The sequence below is a fragment of the Drosophila sulfurigaster genome, chromosome 2L (genome assembly GCF_023558435.1).
Source record: "Drosophila sulfurigaster albostrigata strain 15112-1811.04 chromosome 2L, ASM2355843v2, whole genome shotgun sequence".
Lineage (NCBI taxonomy): Eukaryota > Metazoa > Arthropoda > Insecta > Diptera > Drosophilidae > Drosophila > Drosophila sulfurigaster.
This window is the reverse complement of record NC_084881.1, coordinates 28,838,028-28,854,484: the sequence shown is the minus strand read 5'-3', so window position 1 is coordinate 28,854,484 and position 16,457 is coordinate 28,838,028. Positions and strand designations below refer to the sequence as shown.

The 16,457-nt window shown below is 37.3% G+C and overlaps 1 protein-coding gene and 3 long non-coding RNA genes across 5 annotated transcripts in view; 1 reads left to right on the top strand and 3 right to left on the bottom strand.

Moving 5' to 3' along the window:
- The window catches only part of LOC133850519 (uncharacterized), an 85,701-nt gene that overhangs the window by 49,337 nt on the left and 19,907 nt on the right, over positions 1-16,457 (top strand). The window lies entirely within an intron of this gene.
- On the bottom strand, positions 2,743-5,735 carry LOC133850741 (uncharacterized). Its single transcript, XR_009895690.1, has 4 exons — positions 5,645-5,735; positions 3,822-4,614; positions 2,998-3,746; positions 2,743-2,917 (listed from the first exon to the last, which is right to left on the bottom strand). It is a non-coding gene; the product is annotated as an uncharacterized LOC133850741 (long non-coding RNA).
- LOC133850703 (uncharacterized) lies at positions 6,461-9,483 on the bottom strand. Its single transcript, XR_009895685.1, has 7 exons — positions 9,423-9,483; positions 9,219-9,367; positions 9,133-9,165; positions 8,489-8,569; positions 8,310-8,432; positions 7,733-8,256; positions 6,461-6,606 (listed from the first exon to the last, which is right to left on the bottom strand). It is a non-coding gene; the product is annotated as an uncharacterized LOC133850703 (long non-coding RNA).
- LOC133850762 (uncharacterized) lies at positions 10,374-11,002 on the bottom strand. Of its 2 annotated transcripts, none has more exons than XR_009895693.1 (3): positions 10,675-11,002; positions 10,493-10,620; positions 10,374-10,435 (listed from the first exon to the last, which is right to left on the bottom strand). It is a non-coding gene; the product is annotated as an uncharacterized LOC133850762 (long non-coding RNA). The 2 variants fall into 2 exon arrangements; XR_009895694.1 differs by having other exon boundaries at positions 10,822-11,002.

The window sequence follows — 16,457 nt, the reverse complement described above, 5'->3', positions numbered from 1 at the left end:
ATAGTGCTTATAGATCACCTTTGACATTAGAGAAAGGAAATTCTCCTTAAAGGTTAGTTTATACGAACAATAAGACTTATTTAAATTTTTTAAAAATCAGCCCTTAATCTGTTCAAACTGTCATATTAGCTTTGTTTCTATATAATACTCATTCACCTTTACTATTTCTTTATAATGTGTTATTATTATATTTATAAAATAGAATAATATGCTGTAACCCAAAAAAAATTGCTAGTTATTTTTATAGGTGTTCATAATCGTAGTATATTTAAACTTTGGCGTGTCGAAGTTCCTTCCTTCACACTACCTTATCATACCCTGCTGTCCTTTCCTATAGCAGCTATAACAAGCAGAGTGTTGCGTGGAGCGCGGGCGTAACTAGGCGGACAGACAGATGGGCGGACGGGCGAACGGACAGCAGGACGGGTTAGTCAGTGAGTTGTAGGCATATTCCAGCGAATAAATATTATCATATGGAAATTTTTTCGTAGCAGAGCAATTACGAATGCAAGAGTGCCGCGAGTCGCGTCGCGTCGCAAGAGTTGCGGCGTCTCCCCGTGGCAAGGTGACCCGGCAAACGTCAAACGTCGTGGCGCACAGGAAATCGAAATTGCAACAAGTTGACGTTGGACGACGGCGAAGACGACGACGACACACATTGATGATGATGTAGCACCGCGAGTTGAGAACGCGCTGCTTGCCTCCTCCATTCATTCATAGATGTGCCACAGCATGTGGCAGCAGCAGAAGCAGCGGCGTAGAAAGTTGAAGGCAAGCGCACAAGGAGCACAACCTGGCCACCTTTGCGTACCTGTTGCCCAACTGGATATGGCTTGGAGGAGAAGAACTGCGTTCGTTCGTCGCTTTTTTTGGGGCGCAGCCAAATGAAATTGCCAATTGTTGCGCTGCGCTTTTAGTGGCGATGGCAGCTACCGTTTGCTGGTGGTGGTGCCACACACCTTGCCACAGTCCAAAAACGGAAGCCACAATGCCATGGGCCATGTTGTGATACCCTTGATGGGCACTTGCCACACTGAGTATAACAGCGAGTGAGGCAAGAAGCGATGCTACAGCTGCAGAGAGCATCTCTGAGTCGAGTACTTTTTGAGCCTAATTGTTGTTATTGTGTTTGCCACTTCAGCGCGAAAAGCCATTTTAATACCTGCCTGCCACGTTGATGTTGCAGTTGCCGTTGTTGTTGTTGCATCTTTTTGTGGGTGTGGCTGATTGGGCGAAATGGATGAGTTTGTTGGCTGTGGCTTCGGTTGCGATGATCAATCTCTTTGCTGAGACGACGTCGTTGTTAGCTAAAATGTTCGACTATTATTACGCTCATGATGAGGATGTGTGATGATGATTTCGATTGCCCCCTCGCTACTGGTTTTCTTGCTCTTGCTGTTGCTGCCACTTAAGTGGGCGTGTGGGCCATTTGAAAATGTTTGACTTGAGCGCGCCCGCCTTGCGATTTAAATATGAAAGGAAACGATTCATTTTGGCTTATGGAAATGCCTGACAGCGCTCTTTAATGTTTCAATTTTCCAAGCCCAGTTTACTTGCTGCTGCCTGCTTATTAACAACAACTCAAACACACACAAATACACACACCTGCAACCTGATCCAACGGAAGTGTGCAATGACACGCCTTGTCTTGCCGAAACAACAACAAAAAAAGAAGAAAAACACCTACAATCTCTTACTTATTGTCCTCTGGCCTTGTGATGGCACTTTTAATTTATTTTTACAGCATCGCATTTCCGTTTGGTTTTTTTGCTTCTTGGAACACTCAATTGTTCCAGCCAAAATTTGTTAACAGGAACTGCTTTATTTTATACTCTTGCTTCAATAGATATTGTCACAAAGTAAAAGGTACTTCCGAGTGCGGAAATTCTTTGAGTTCCGAATGCTTTAATTTAGAAAATTTATCAATATCAGATTTTGTTAATTTATATTAATTTAATTTAACAAGTGGTACATTTAATACAATTATGTACTCTTTATTTTAATTTGCTTCCTTTAAACATAAGGCTTTTCTTAGAGAGGTCTTATCCTATTCTAACTGCATCTTTTTTTATCAACAAGGTTTGTTTATGGTATCTGCTTTGATTAATTTGTGTTTATTTTATCTAGTGGTAGAACAGTTTAATTTGATATGCTTCCATTAACGATATTGTTACAATTCATGTCTGGAAGAGACATTTTGGAGATTTTATCCTAAATGCTAAATGTCCCTGCTTTCCATTGAAACAAATTAAATTTTTTGAATATTTTTTATAATTAAAATTAACTTTAACTTATTTCTTAAGCATTAGCTGGAATGCCCATAATTTGTTCACATTTCATTTTTTATTGGTATTACAATTTACAATATGTTGCAACCTCATACGTAAATTTCTAATCAGAAATTATATTCTTTCTAATTTCAGGCTACTTTTGCCAATATTCGGTAAGTTGCAGATTGCTTAACACAATGTTTTTTTTATTATAGTATTATACACATTTTGGGTTTGTTTTCACTCTCCTAGCAAACATTTCTGAATAAGGCATTACCTTTTTTTTTTAAATATAATTTTCTTTATACAACACTAAGTAATTAGATATCTGCATTACAAAATTAATATACAACTTCGAAGAGACATTTTTAAGTATACAAAAACTTTCAAATGTAATAACTAGGTTGCATTATTAAAATATTGTCTTTTTTAACAATTTATTTAGGTTGTTTAAATTAGCATACAACAATTGAACAATTTAACATAACATAGAAGAAGATCAGCACTAGACTTTCAATACATTAATAGTAATTTAGGCAAATGTACATCACAGACATACTAGGACATAAACCTAGCTAGTAGATTCTTAAGGTGCAGTCTTTTTAGACGCCTTTTGCCTTGTATCTCAAGATACCTTGAGTAAACTCCTGCAATTGAAAGATTATAATTTTGTTAAACAATTATTGAAAGCTTGAGAAATACATTTCTAAGCATGGAATAATCTTACTAAGAGCAGTCTCATTTTTCGTATAGAGTAATTAGATAGTTAATTATATCTACATTACTTTATCTCCCTATATTGTCGCAAAACACATAGCATTGCCAGTCAGAAGATTGATCTTTCCTTCATTGCACCTCTAATTTGATGCGTTAATGTTATCTGCATAATTCGATCGACAGTTGCCCAAATATTGAGTTGCCATTGGCATCCGCACTCGTGCCCAACAAGTAGCATCGCATTATAAGAACATAAACGTCAGTTTCGCGATGTCCAAAACGATGAATGATTTTTTTTTTTTTGGGTTGAATGTCGGCATTTTGACGACACGTTTGGGCCAAACGAAAATTACTCGTATTATGATGAGAAGCAGAGAATTTCTTTATAAACATGACGCGATGGCACCATAAACCGGACGATAACCTGCCACTCGTCGTCAGTCAGTTCATGCCACAAACACAGCAACAACAACAACGAAAATATCATATGCAAAAAGGGGGCCGCAACTTAATAGCTGTTGGGCTGCACTTTGTCCAGGCGGGTAAGATGTGCTGCTGATGCCACGAAAAAAAACGAGGAGAAAAAAGTGCAACACGCCGGCGGCGGCGTGCATGGCCTGTGGTTGCACGGATGTGTTGAATGCACGCCCCCCACATGCAAAGAGCGAGACAGAGACAGGGAGAGAGAGAGAGGAATTTGTGCAGTCAGAGCTCAGTCAAAAGATTTCTTGCTCGTCGTCGTGTGTCGCCGTCGTCAACCTGTAAAATGTATAACGACAACATTAAGCTCGTGCCACCAGCTGAAGCTTAATGTTATGGTGGGGCAGCACTTACCAATGTTGCAACATCAGCACAGCACAACACAACGGTACCAAAACTCGACTCCGACTCCGACTCCACTTGGCGGCAGGTTCATGCCAGTTCAGCACGCTGGCAACGGTTGATCTGATTTGTGTTGTCGTCGTTGCTCGTTGTCGTTGTCCAAAAGGGAGGTTGTTGTCATCGTCATCGTCGACGTTGTCGTTGCTTTTTTCTGTTATAATAAAATTTTAATATTACAATTTTGTTTTTTTTTGCCGCTATGAAGCTGGTTTTCCGGCTGGCTTGTAGGTCGCTGACAACCTGTTCGCTGGCTCCAAAAGAAAAAAATAAAACGTGCTCTTCTAAGTAGTTCCAGGTGCCTCACATATTACGAAGGATCTCAATTCCCTTTGCAATTGCATTCAAGCGAAAAATGCGCCACTCAATGAATCTTTCTTGCTGCTTCTGCTGCAGATGCGCCATTCAAATTAGTGCTCAACACTCTTCTTGCTGCATTATCCTGCAGCAGCCACTTTGATTTATAGACTACGCGCGCTTCGCTTGTTCCTTTCAATTATTTTTGGGACGCGTTGTCATGTTTTGTTTAGCTATTGAGTGTGTGCGAGTGTGTGTGTGCACACTCTTTGTTGGTTTATTTATTCAAATTGAAAAACGAACGCGCCACTAATGAAAAATCCTATCCAATCCTGGCTTCAGCTGGTGCCAAAACATCTGCGCGTGCGCTCAAAGTGCATCCACATTCCGTCTGTCAATGGTTATGACAATGCAATGCGTGTGCGCTGAAAGATTACTGCTGAAGTGGCATCTGAAATGTTAGAAAAAGAACTCAATTAGAATTCGTACAGGCAAAACTATTTGTGTTAGGGAAATGGACGCATATACTTAACAATTTCATGGAGAAACCTTCAACTAAGCCGAATAGTAAAACTAAATTTTATTTAATGTTTAATTCTCATCCAAATGCAAGTCTAAACTCATTGAAATTCAGTATATAATACCAAAATTTAGTAGTCATTGAGAATGAAACTGAAGAGAGCTTCTAATAGGGCTGATAACTTCAAACGAAAATGCATTAAAGTTGTTTTAAAATATCCATATTCAATGACCTCAAAGGTGCAATTCCTGTGATGATTAAGGTGCTAAAAATAAAGAGAAAAAACCAATGAAATGTATACCAAATTCAACGACTAATTTAGGAATTCAACTCACCATTTGATAATATACAAATCAGTATTAAAGGCGAAACATCAAACGTCAATAGTTGTAATAAATAGTGCAGGAATAGTAAGATTAGAATGATAGATATTTCATTTATCTGTGTGTGATATCAATCATTGAACAGATTCAACTAAGACTAATAGTAAAACTAAATTTTATTTAATGTTTAATTCTCATCCAAATGCAAGTCTAAACTCATTCAAATTCAGTATATAATACCAAAATTTAGCAGTCATTGAGAATGAAACTGAAGAGAGCTTCTAATAAGGCTGATATTTCAATTAAATATTGTATTTAAGAAGTTACAACGAAAATACATTAAAGTTGTTTTAAGAAGTCCATATTCAAAGGCCTCAAAGGTGCAATTCCTGTGATGATTAAGGTGCTAAAAATAAAGAGAAAAAAGTAAAATGAAATATATACAAAATTCAACGACTAATTTAGGAATTCAACTCACCATTTGATAATATACAAATCAACATTAGAGGAGAAACATCAAACGTCAATAGTTGTAATAAATAGTGCAGGAATCGTAAGATGAGAAAGAAATTCAACATATAGTTGCTTCGTGTGTGTAAAAGTTGTCATCTAACTGTGTGTGATATCAATCATTGAACAGATTCATGGAGAAACCTTCAACTAAGACTAATAGTAAAACTAAATTTTATTTAATGTTTAATTCTCATCCAAATGCAAGTCTAAACTCATTCAAATAATACCAAAATTTAGTTGAGAATGAAACTGAAGAGAGCCTCCAATAGGGCTGATAGTTCAATTATGTTAAATATTGTATTCAAGAAGTTCCAACGAAAATAGATTAAAGTTGTTTTAAGATATCCATATTCAAAGACCTCAAAGGTGCAATTCCTGTGATGATTAAGGTGCTAAAAATAAAGAGAAAAAACCAATGAAATATATACCAAATTCAACGACTAATTTAGGACTTCAACTCACCATTTCATAATAAACAAATCAACATTAAAGGAGAAACATCAAACGTCAATAGTTGTAATAAATCGTGCAGGAATCGTAAGATTAGAAAGAAATGTAAGATTCAGTTGCTTCGTGTGTGTAAAAGTTGCCATCTAACTTTGTGTGTGATATCAATCATTTAACATATTCATGGATAAACCTTCAACTAAGACTAATAGTAAAACAAAATTTTTTAATGATTAATTCTCATCCAAATCCAAGTTCAAACTTATGCAAATTGAGTATATAATACCAAAATTTAGTATTCATTGAGAATAAAACTGAAGAGAGCTTCCAATAAGGCTTATAGTTCAATTAAATATTGTATTTAAGAAGTTCCAACGAAAATACATTCAAGTTGTTTTAAGATATCCATATTCAAAGACCTCAAAGGTGCAATTCCTGTGATGATTAAAGTGGATAAGAGAAAAAACAATGAAATATATACTTCATTACACCATTAACTAAGAAACATCAAACGTCAATAGTTGTAATAAATCGTGCAGGAATCGTAAGATTAGAAAGAAATACAACATTTAGTTGCTTCGTGTGTGTAAAAGTTGCCATCTAACTGTGTGTGATATCAATCTATCCAAGTGGAGCGCAGCTGTAATGAAAATGAAATCTATTATTATGAGGAGGTTGCCACATATTAAGCCTAGCATAAAGTTGCAGCAGATGCAGATGCAGAGCACAGCACAACACAGCAGGGACCGCCCACATTGGAAATAAAGCAAACTTAGTTGAGGAGACGCCATTTGAGATAGGCATTCACTTAAACGAGACTCCTCACCTACATACAGAAGAAGAAGATGCATAACCCAGATGTAGGCTCATCAAATTGATGGACATGATTAGAGGCTGAAAACATCAACGAAATGGAAAAGAGAAAAGCGCGACCTTTGGCGCCTTGCAACGGTTCGGTGCAGGCAGCAAACAAGCCCCTACAAACAAAAGACAGATGCATGACGTATAATTGATGAGCTTTTAGCATTTAAACAAAAATCAACTCACGAAAGACGCTTGGCTCAAGTGCGACTAACAAAGAGAGTGGGAGAGGGAGGAAAGTGGTCGAGAGAGAAAGAGTGCAAAGGTGTTAAAGGCAGACGGGCAACACACAAAACACGAACATGAAACGAAGAAAATGATTAATCATTTGGCAGGTGCGCAAGCGCAGCGAACAACGAAACGGTACTCGACAAAAGGGTTTCCTTTAACAAGAAACTATTTAACTTAATTTCAACGGTTTGCATTTTTGGTTAAACTGTCAAGTGGTCGGCAGCGGCTTCGGCACAAAAGGCTCTAAAGGATTGCTTTTATTTGGCCTGCCTGCATGCCACACCCACGCAGGCAAACAAAAGGTGTGTGTGTGCGAGGCGTGGCCAGGACTCAAGATTAAGCCAAAGCCAAAGTCGGGGCACCTGAGAGTAGTAGGCTGGCCATCATTATATAATTTGACGAACAGCAAGAGAGAAATCAAAGCGCGTTCTCTAATGAAGGGTTAAAGCATCGCATTTGCAGCTTGAACTCATTTCTTATATCAAGATTTATGACAATTAATAATAGGTATAGAGCAGCATTAAGCATCGTTCACTGCTCAGCGACTTCCGCTCCCAATCAATTAAATTTATAATCCGACTCTCTCCATAGTGAATTATGACAATCTGTATAAAATATATATAGAAAAGTTTAAGCATGATTTATGTTGACAGTTCGCTCTAATACTGGACCACCTTGCCTCTCGATCTAGTCCAGTTTATGACGCAAGCACCTTGCCAAAATCCTCAGCCTGCCTAAGTCCTGAGTCAGCAGCTGGCTGGCTGGCGTGCTGGCATTCTAATAGCATCTTCATCTCTTCAGATTTGTCAGCTGCTTTAGCTACCCGCTTTTGTGTGCACATCTCTATTGTTTTTTGGCTTTGTATTTCTTCTTTTTTTTTTTGCGAATAATAGGAATTGAAATAGCGATAGGCATCTTATCCAACGTTTGCCTAGGCACAGGTTCTATTGCTGACTTCAGTTCTGTGTGGCATTCGACGAACACAAAGATGTTCATCACCTGTCCAAAGGCAAAAGCATGTTCGTCTCTTCTCTCTCTTTTTTTTGCCAGGTTGTCCTTTGTTCAAGGATTTGTGTCGTGTCTGATCCAGCGTAGGTACATAAGTCGACCTGCTGCCATCACAATATAGCCTATAGCCAGTGGCTCTATTGGCATGTGCCTCTAGAACTAGGGAAGCCCGATGATGATGTGGCAGCAACTGTAAGAGAAACAGACTTGAGCAGAACATTCGCAAAAGTGCTGAACTCTTACCTCTTCAACTGATCAGCTGATGCGAGTATTCTCTAATATATTTCAGCTGTTTTAAATGTTTAATTACAAATTGTAGTTGCTCTATTGTGTATTTGAGCATGGAAGGAAGTCCGATGACAGGAACTGTAAGAGAACCGTACACTTATAACAAAAACTATGTAAATGTGCTAAACTCTTACCTCTTAACTGTTCAGCTGATGTGAATTCCAGTGGCTTTAGATTTGTGATATTTGCTGACTTCAGTAGTAATTGACAAGTACCTCAACATTTAAGGAAGTCCGATGTGACAGTATCTTTAAGAGAATCGTACTTGAGCAGAAAATATGCAATACTGCTGAACTCTTACCACTTAGAAGTTTTGTTGATGCTATTTTTATCTAATCGAGTTGCTTAGACTTGTAATATTCAATTGTAGCTGCTGCTCAATTGCGATTGATGCGACATACTATGAATGAAGGATGTTTGAGGTTTCAGGCTCTTTAAGAAAATCGTACTTGAGCAAAAAAAAAAAAATTGCAAAAGTACGGAATCCTTACCTTTTAAATGATCGGGTGATGCAAGTGTTTTCTCAATGTTTCAGTCGCTTCATACTTGTACTCGTAATATTCAATTGTAGCTTCTGCTCTCTATTGGCATTTACTTGAAGATGGAGGAAGCTCGATGACAGGAACTGTAAGAGATTCACACTTTAGCAAAAAAAATATGCAAAAGTGCCAAGCTCTTACCTCTTTAACTGATCACCTGATGCGAGTTTTCCCTAAATATTCCAGTTCCTTAGACTCGTAATATTAAATTGTAGCGTCTGCTCTCTATTGGCATGTACCTCAGCATTGAAGGAAGTCCGATGTGGCAGTATCTTTAAGAGAATCGTACTTGACCAGAAAATATGCAAAAGTGCTGAACTCTTACCACTTAGAAGTTCTGCTGATGCGAGCTTTATCTCTTCCAGTTGCTTTAGATTTATGATATTTAATTATAGCTGCTGCTCAATTACGATAGCGCAGCAATTCACCAGCGGCATATACCTCAGGAAAGAAGGATGTTTGAGGTTTCAGAATCTTTAAGAAAATCAGACTTGAGCAAAGAAAATATGCAAAAGTACGAAATTCTTACCGTTTAAATGATCAGATTATGCAAGTATTTTCTCAATGTTCCAGTCGCTTCATACTTGTAGCTTCTGTTCTCTATTGGCATTTACCTGAGCATGGAGGAAATTCGATTACAGGAACTGTAAGAAATTCACACTTTAGCAAAAAATATGCAAAAGTGCCGAACTCTTACCTCTTTAACTGATCAGCTGATGTGTATACCAGTTGCTTCAGATTTGTAATATTTAATTATAGCTCCTGTTTTCTTTTTGCAAGTATCTCATCATTGAAGGAAGTCCGATGTGACACCAACTGTAAGAGAATCAAACCTTAGCAGAAAATATGCAAAAGTGCTGAACTCTTACCACTTAGAAGTTTTGTTGATGCTATTTTTATCTAATCGAGTTGCTTAGATTTGTAATATTCAATTGTAGCTGCAGCTCAGTTGCGATTGCTGCGACATATACTTGAACAATGAAGGATGTTTGAGGTTTCAGGCTCTTTAAGAAAATCGTACTTGAGCAAAAAAAAAAAAAAATTGCAAAAGTACGGAATCCTTACCTTTTAAATGATCGGGTGATGCAAGTCTTTTCTCAATGTTCCAGTCGCTTCATACTTGTACTCGTAATATTCAATTGTAGCTTCTGCTCTCTATTGGCATTTACCTGCGCATGGAAGAAGCTCGATGACAGGAACTGTAAGAGATTCACACTTTAGCAAAAAAAAATATGCAAAAGTGCCGAACTCTTACCTCTTTAACTGATCACCTGATGCGAGTTTTCCCTAAATATTCCAGTTGCTTAGACTCGTAATATTAAACTGTAGCTTCTGCTCTCTATTGGCATGTACCTCAGCATTGAAGGAAGTTCGATGTGGCAGTATCTTTAAGAGAATCGTACTTGACCAGAAAATATGCAAAAGTACTAAACTCTTATCACTTAGAAGTTATGTTGATGCTATTTTTATCTATTTGAGTTGCTCAATTGCGATTGCTGCGACATATACTTCAACAATGAAGGATGTTTGAGGTTTGAGGATCTTTAAGAAAATCGTACTTGAGCAAAAAAAAAAATTGCAAAAGTACGGAATCCTTACCTATTAAATGATCGGGTGATGTAAGTCTTTTCTCAATGTTCCAGTTGCTTCAGACTTGTAACATTCAATTGTAGCTTCTGCTCTCTATTGGCATGTACCTGAGCATGGAAGGAAGTCCGAAACAGGAACTGTAAGAGAATCACAATTCAGCAACAAAATATGCAAAAGTGCGGAACTCTTACCTTGCCATTTGCTTCAGATTTGTGATATTTAATTATAGCTCCTGTTCTCTATTGGCAAGTACCTCAGCATTGAAGGAAATCCAATGACAAGATCTGTAAGAGATTCGCACCTTAGCAACAAAATATGCAAAAGTACTAAACTCTTACCTCTTCAACTGATCAGCTGATGTGTATTTCAGTTGCTTCAGCTTTGTGATATTTAATTATAGCTGCTGATCTCTATTGGCAAGTACCTCAGCATTGAAGGAAGTCCGATGTGGCAGTATCTTTAAGAGAATCACACTTTAGCAATAAAAATATGCAAAAGTGCAAAACCCTTACCTCTTTAATATGCCTGTTAAGTTTAAATTGTATCTGATAAATGTTAAGAAATCATAAGTTAACCATATTTTATATTTTGATTCTTAAAAGCACCTCGTCATAGTTATATATAAAATGGTAAATAGAAAGAAGATAGTTTTAAATGTCAAGTTATGGGACACATTGATGTTCTCATTTCTAATATAAAGACATAAAAAGTAGACATCCAAGAAACAATCTTAAAGAATTGTAATCTATCTTTTAACTGTTTAAATATACATTTTACAAACAGCTTCTAAAATATTGAGCAAACACTTGAAATATCGCAATCTCTGTGCTATCTGTGGCAGACCTTTTTTTTAAGGATAACCCATTAGGTGTTCCCGCAGACAATTCAAAGTATCACAAAAAGAATTGTTATCTTGTTATTAAGGTCAAACGCAAACAGAGAACCGCCGCAGACACTTGTTAGGCAGTCGCCAAGTTGTATGTTGGTAAATAGTTGGACTATGGATGAACAAATAATATCGAGTCTGTCGATGGATTCGGATTCAGATTCGAATTTGAGTTGTGGTTACGAGTTTTGTCGATTGTGTTGTGGCTAACCACATGGAAGATAAATGAAATGTCATTTCGACACGCACGTCACGTTTAGCACCTGAATATTGTGTTTGTTATTTGCGGCTGCTGCTGGCTTCGAAAAATTCTCATTCCCAAATCGTGATTTTCGTTGACATGAGCATATTTAAGCGCAATCAATGGGTTTATTTGCTTAGTCAAGATGTTACGCAGGTGCTAAGCGATCACTTGATAAGAAATTTTTGACTGTCATATAGATAAGTCAGTCCATTCGATGGCTTTAAATGTCTCATTGGATTGGACCACACCTGTTGGTTTCTCACGCTGCGTCTTCACAGTCTTCTCTACTCCTTTACTTGCTCGTTAGAAATCCATACAAGTCTCTTTAGCATTGTGCTGCACAGCTTAGGTCCTTCAACAAAAGCAAGTCCTTGGCAGGCGATTCGTAATGAAACTGCGCATTGTTTTTACTTCGACCTGCTTTTGTTTCCGCTCTCTTTCTCTCTCTCCGCGGTAGCTGTAGGTGGTTCTGTATTAGCGTTGTGCCAGCACGCCTCTGGCAAATCAAGGATCAGTTGGTGGCCAGAGAGGGAACTGAGCATCTGGCAATGCACAGCTGGCAGATTTGTTGTTTGCTGCAAAGATGTTTGTACAACTTATTAGAGCTCAAAGGAACAATTGTCTTACTGTGCTATATACATGATTACTTACTTTTGTATATGGTATATTAGTTATGTACTGAAGTGCTGTTTAAATGCAATAAAATACAATTTAAAAAAGTGTTTAGTAGTACTGATGAACTAAAATATTAATTACAAATATTTCTTGTGCGAATTTAGTCCATTTCTTTGCTTGAAATACAAAGAATGATCAAAGATCTCAATGCTCTATTTTTTATAAATTCTGTTCAGTAGATTTTGAATTGCAAAATTCTTATTGCTTATATAGTATAGCGTTGTCTAAATTGATAAACTAAAATATAAATTACACAAATTGCTTAATAAATTTTAAGTGCTTCAAATTGCTTAAAATACAAAGAAAGGTCTCTAAATATTTAATTTTTTGATAGGAGTTTTTGTTTACACCATGTATGGAAGGGAGAAGGTATATTTTATACTGTATGGTATATTTTAAATGAAGTACTGTATCAATATTTGAAATATAGCCTTATGGTATAATTTTAGTATTTATGCTGTGTATTAATTTGGTATATGGTATGGTGAATGAAGTTCTATATCAATACGCCAAATATAGTCTTCGATATAATCTTAATATTTTGCGGTATATTAATTTGGTATATTTTAGGAATAATACCATAGGTGCTTACTTTGGTATATTTTAAATGAAGAACTATACAATCTACTAAATATGTCATTTGATATAATTTTAGTATTTTTGTGGTATTGATTTAGCACATCTTAAAATGAAAGTCGAACTGTTTAGATTTAATTAAAAAACCAAAAATTAAAAAAAACAGGTATCTCAAAGTCAAGCATACTTGACTGTAGCTTTCATACCTGTTTTTTATAAATTTCGTTTACTACATTTTTAATTAGTTGCAAAATTCTTGCTGCTTTATCAGTCATGATTCTGCTCAGTATATTATAATCCACATTGTGTACTGTGCAATACATCAACGATTTGGCAGCAGCAGGTAAACATCTTTATTAAAAGAGATCGGTTCAATGAGCATCGATCATTATTATGCACAAGGCACAAGGTGGGTGTAGTTCAGGCCAACATCTTATCCCTGGCCTGGCAGTCCTATTGTACGCAAATCTGCACCAAATTTATGCAAATTGAAATTCCTTGGGCACCTGGCCTAAAGAGAGACAGAAAGAATTGTTTCAATGGCAGGCAGGCAGGCAAAAGGAATGATGAATGTGCTTGCGCAGATTGCACTCACTCCGTCTATGGTAGACAACTTGGCGCGCCGGCAAAAGCAGAAAACTGTAGCAAAATCTTTAAGAGAAGTGAAGAGGAGAGAAGCGAAGAAGGCAAGGTGTCAATTCTGGGAAATGTGCGCAGCGTGCGCGGCCCAAGCGAACAATGCACAACGCAGCGGGAGGCACACAACAACAACACCAAAAAAAAGGCAACAAAATTGTTATGGTGACAATGACAATGACAATGCAGCAGCTACGAATAGAGTGCAGCACACACATAACGAAGCGCAGACAACATTATTGTCATCTCTCTCTCCCTTAACATCAATAGAGAGGCACATGACCATTCGAGAAACTAGTGCACTGGGCTGTGGGAGAATCTCCTTCTTACCTTCTTCTTCTTCTTTTTGTTCTGCTTCTGCTTCTCCTTCTGTGTGAGCGCTCCAATTTACAAAACGAAGCTCGAGCTCTTCTTCCTCTTCTTCTGCTTGCAGTTCTTGCTCTTCGTTTGGCTGCTGCCCACTGGCAATTTGCATCTGCAGGCGTTGCACGCTTGAAATACTTGTTGCACATTGTTAGTCGCTGACTAGACTTTTATAATAGCACAGACATTATTTATTTTGTGAACAATTTGCATGCCAACAAACACGCCTGATTGCGAAAAAGCGTATTGTAAAAATGGCAATCGCTTGTATTCGCTTTTTTTTGTTACAGTGTTGGAAGCTGTTGAACAGAGCTAAACTTATCGATAAGCGATATTTAAAAAGCACGTTTTTTTAAAAACAATAGTATAGAAAAATATTTGACTTCCAATTATAGGTTAGGTAGGACTTTCAATCATAAGGTCTATTAATAAAAGTATAGATCATTTTTTCAATTATAGTCATTGCATTAATTATTATATTAATTTATATAATTGTAATAATATTAGCTTCCCTTATAGACCAAGAAAAAAGATTTCCTTTTGAATGTGGATTTGACCCAAAATCTTTTTTTCGACTACCTTTAGTGTTTTATGTTATGCTGTGCAAATTTAATTAAATTTCTAAAAATAACAATGGATTTATTATTTGTACAATTAGTGCTAGTCATAGACATCGACCACAGCAAACTTATCGATCAATCGTACTCGTTACTCTACACTCAATTACAATTAATTAAAGCAAACCTATAAAAAAAAAGAAAGCGAACGCTGTCTTCGGCTGCGTTCTTTTGAAGGATGCATAAACAAAACACAAAAAATCATATTCGAAAGCGTGTTAAATGATCATACGTGTATTTAAGCCATTTTTTTCGGAATGCTGGTAAAACAAAAACAAAAAACGGAACAACAACAGTCATAACTTGACCAAAGCCCTTGAAGGTACTAATCCTATTTTGCAGCAATGAAACAAAAATAATAAAACTCTTTTACGACACAAGCTCTAAAAAACAAGGAACTTGCCACGGCCACGTAGCAAGTCGAAGTCTCTGTCTGCGTCTGCAACAAATAACAAATTATTAACGACATTTTAAATACAACGCCTTTTGCGACCGAGAGAGAGCGAAAGGGGTCAACTGCAAAGTCTCGTCTTCGACTTCTTCTGCGTCTTCGACTCCTTGCAGGCAAACAGCACGAAGAGGAGCAGCAAAGACAACGGCGACAAGCGAAGACGCGACGCCTTTTAATGAGATTTGTCTGCTCCGAGATACATGAAATACTCGTGTTTCTTTTGCATTTAAGCGTTTTAAGGACACGCAGCCACAAAAAATACAAGTGAACAACACTACAGACGAGTGTGATCGACTTTAGGATACCTGAACGTTGGATTATAAGTTATTCAGCGAAATCTCACTTAGTGGCCTCGATGCTATGCGTAATTTTGACTTAACAGCCATACTGACTTAGTAGCAATGCTATTTTATGAATTGAGATGATTATAAAAGAGTAAAACACTTGAACCTAAAGGACCTAAGCTCGATTTTAAGATACCTGAGCGTTCGAATTTAAATTATTCAACCAGATCTCATTTAGTGGCCTCCACGCTATACGTATTTAAAATCTACACTAACTTTAGTAACAAAGTTTAAACTGGATGAAATGAGAGTACAACCCTTAGAACGTTGATAATATATAATTGTATTTAAAATAATTATATTAGGAACAATATTAAAAACCTCATTAAAACTATTTGAATAGTAAATCGACAGAGGAAGATGTCTAGAAGTAAATCAGCTTTTCAAGAAAACCTGTAGTATAAGACACTAACCTATCACGCCCTTCCACCCTTTTGGGTACCGCGTATAACAAGGCAAACCCAAGCCAAGTCAACTGCTCTGAACTTAACTCACTTGTTTGGAGCATGAGCTCTGCATGAACAGCGGCGACTACGTGTGGCATTAACAAGTGTGCAATGCACTGTGTGTGCTGCAGTGATCTGCCTTATATTTTATGCCTCGAGTTGGCTGTAAAAATTGAAAATTACTTTTGCAACGGATCCCTTGAACTGTATGTGTATGTGTGGAGCTCCAACTCCAAGCCCTACCGTATTTGAAAGCTGAGACAATAATTGCACAGTGAAAATTACAATCGAGCACATTTTTATTGACTCTTCTTTTTTGGGGAGCAGACACGGATCTCTCTGTGTTTTGTGTAGCTGTAGCTGCACATCTCATGCACTCGATGAAAGTGCGTGCGACTTATGGAGATCTCTCGTGAACTTGCTGCAACCGAACTGGGACTGAGACTGGGACTTCTTCCATCTGGAATTGAGGACTGAGACTGAACCTGGGACTTTAGCATCATGTGCACCCGCGGCGTTTACTTGCTGCCGAGATGAAAGTTTTCAGTTGTTCATCGGTTTTTTATTGATACATCGACGAAGCAGCCAGGATATTATGTCGAGAAATCCGGAATCTTCCTCCCCAAACATGACAGCCAAAATTGTTGTATATAAATTCCTACAGCTTAAATGCCACCCAAAAAGGGAACAAACCTTTCATCATAACATGTTTACATCGAAAGACTGTTGCTTAATT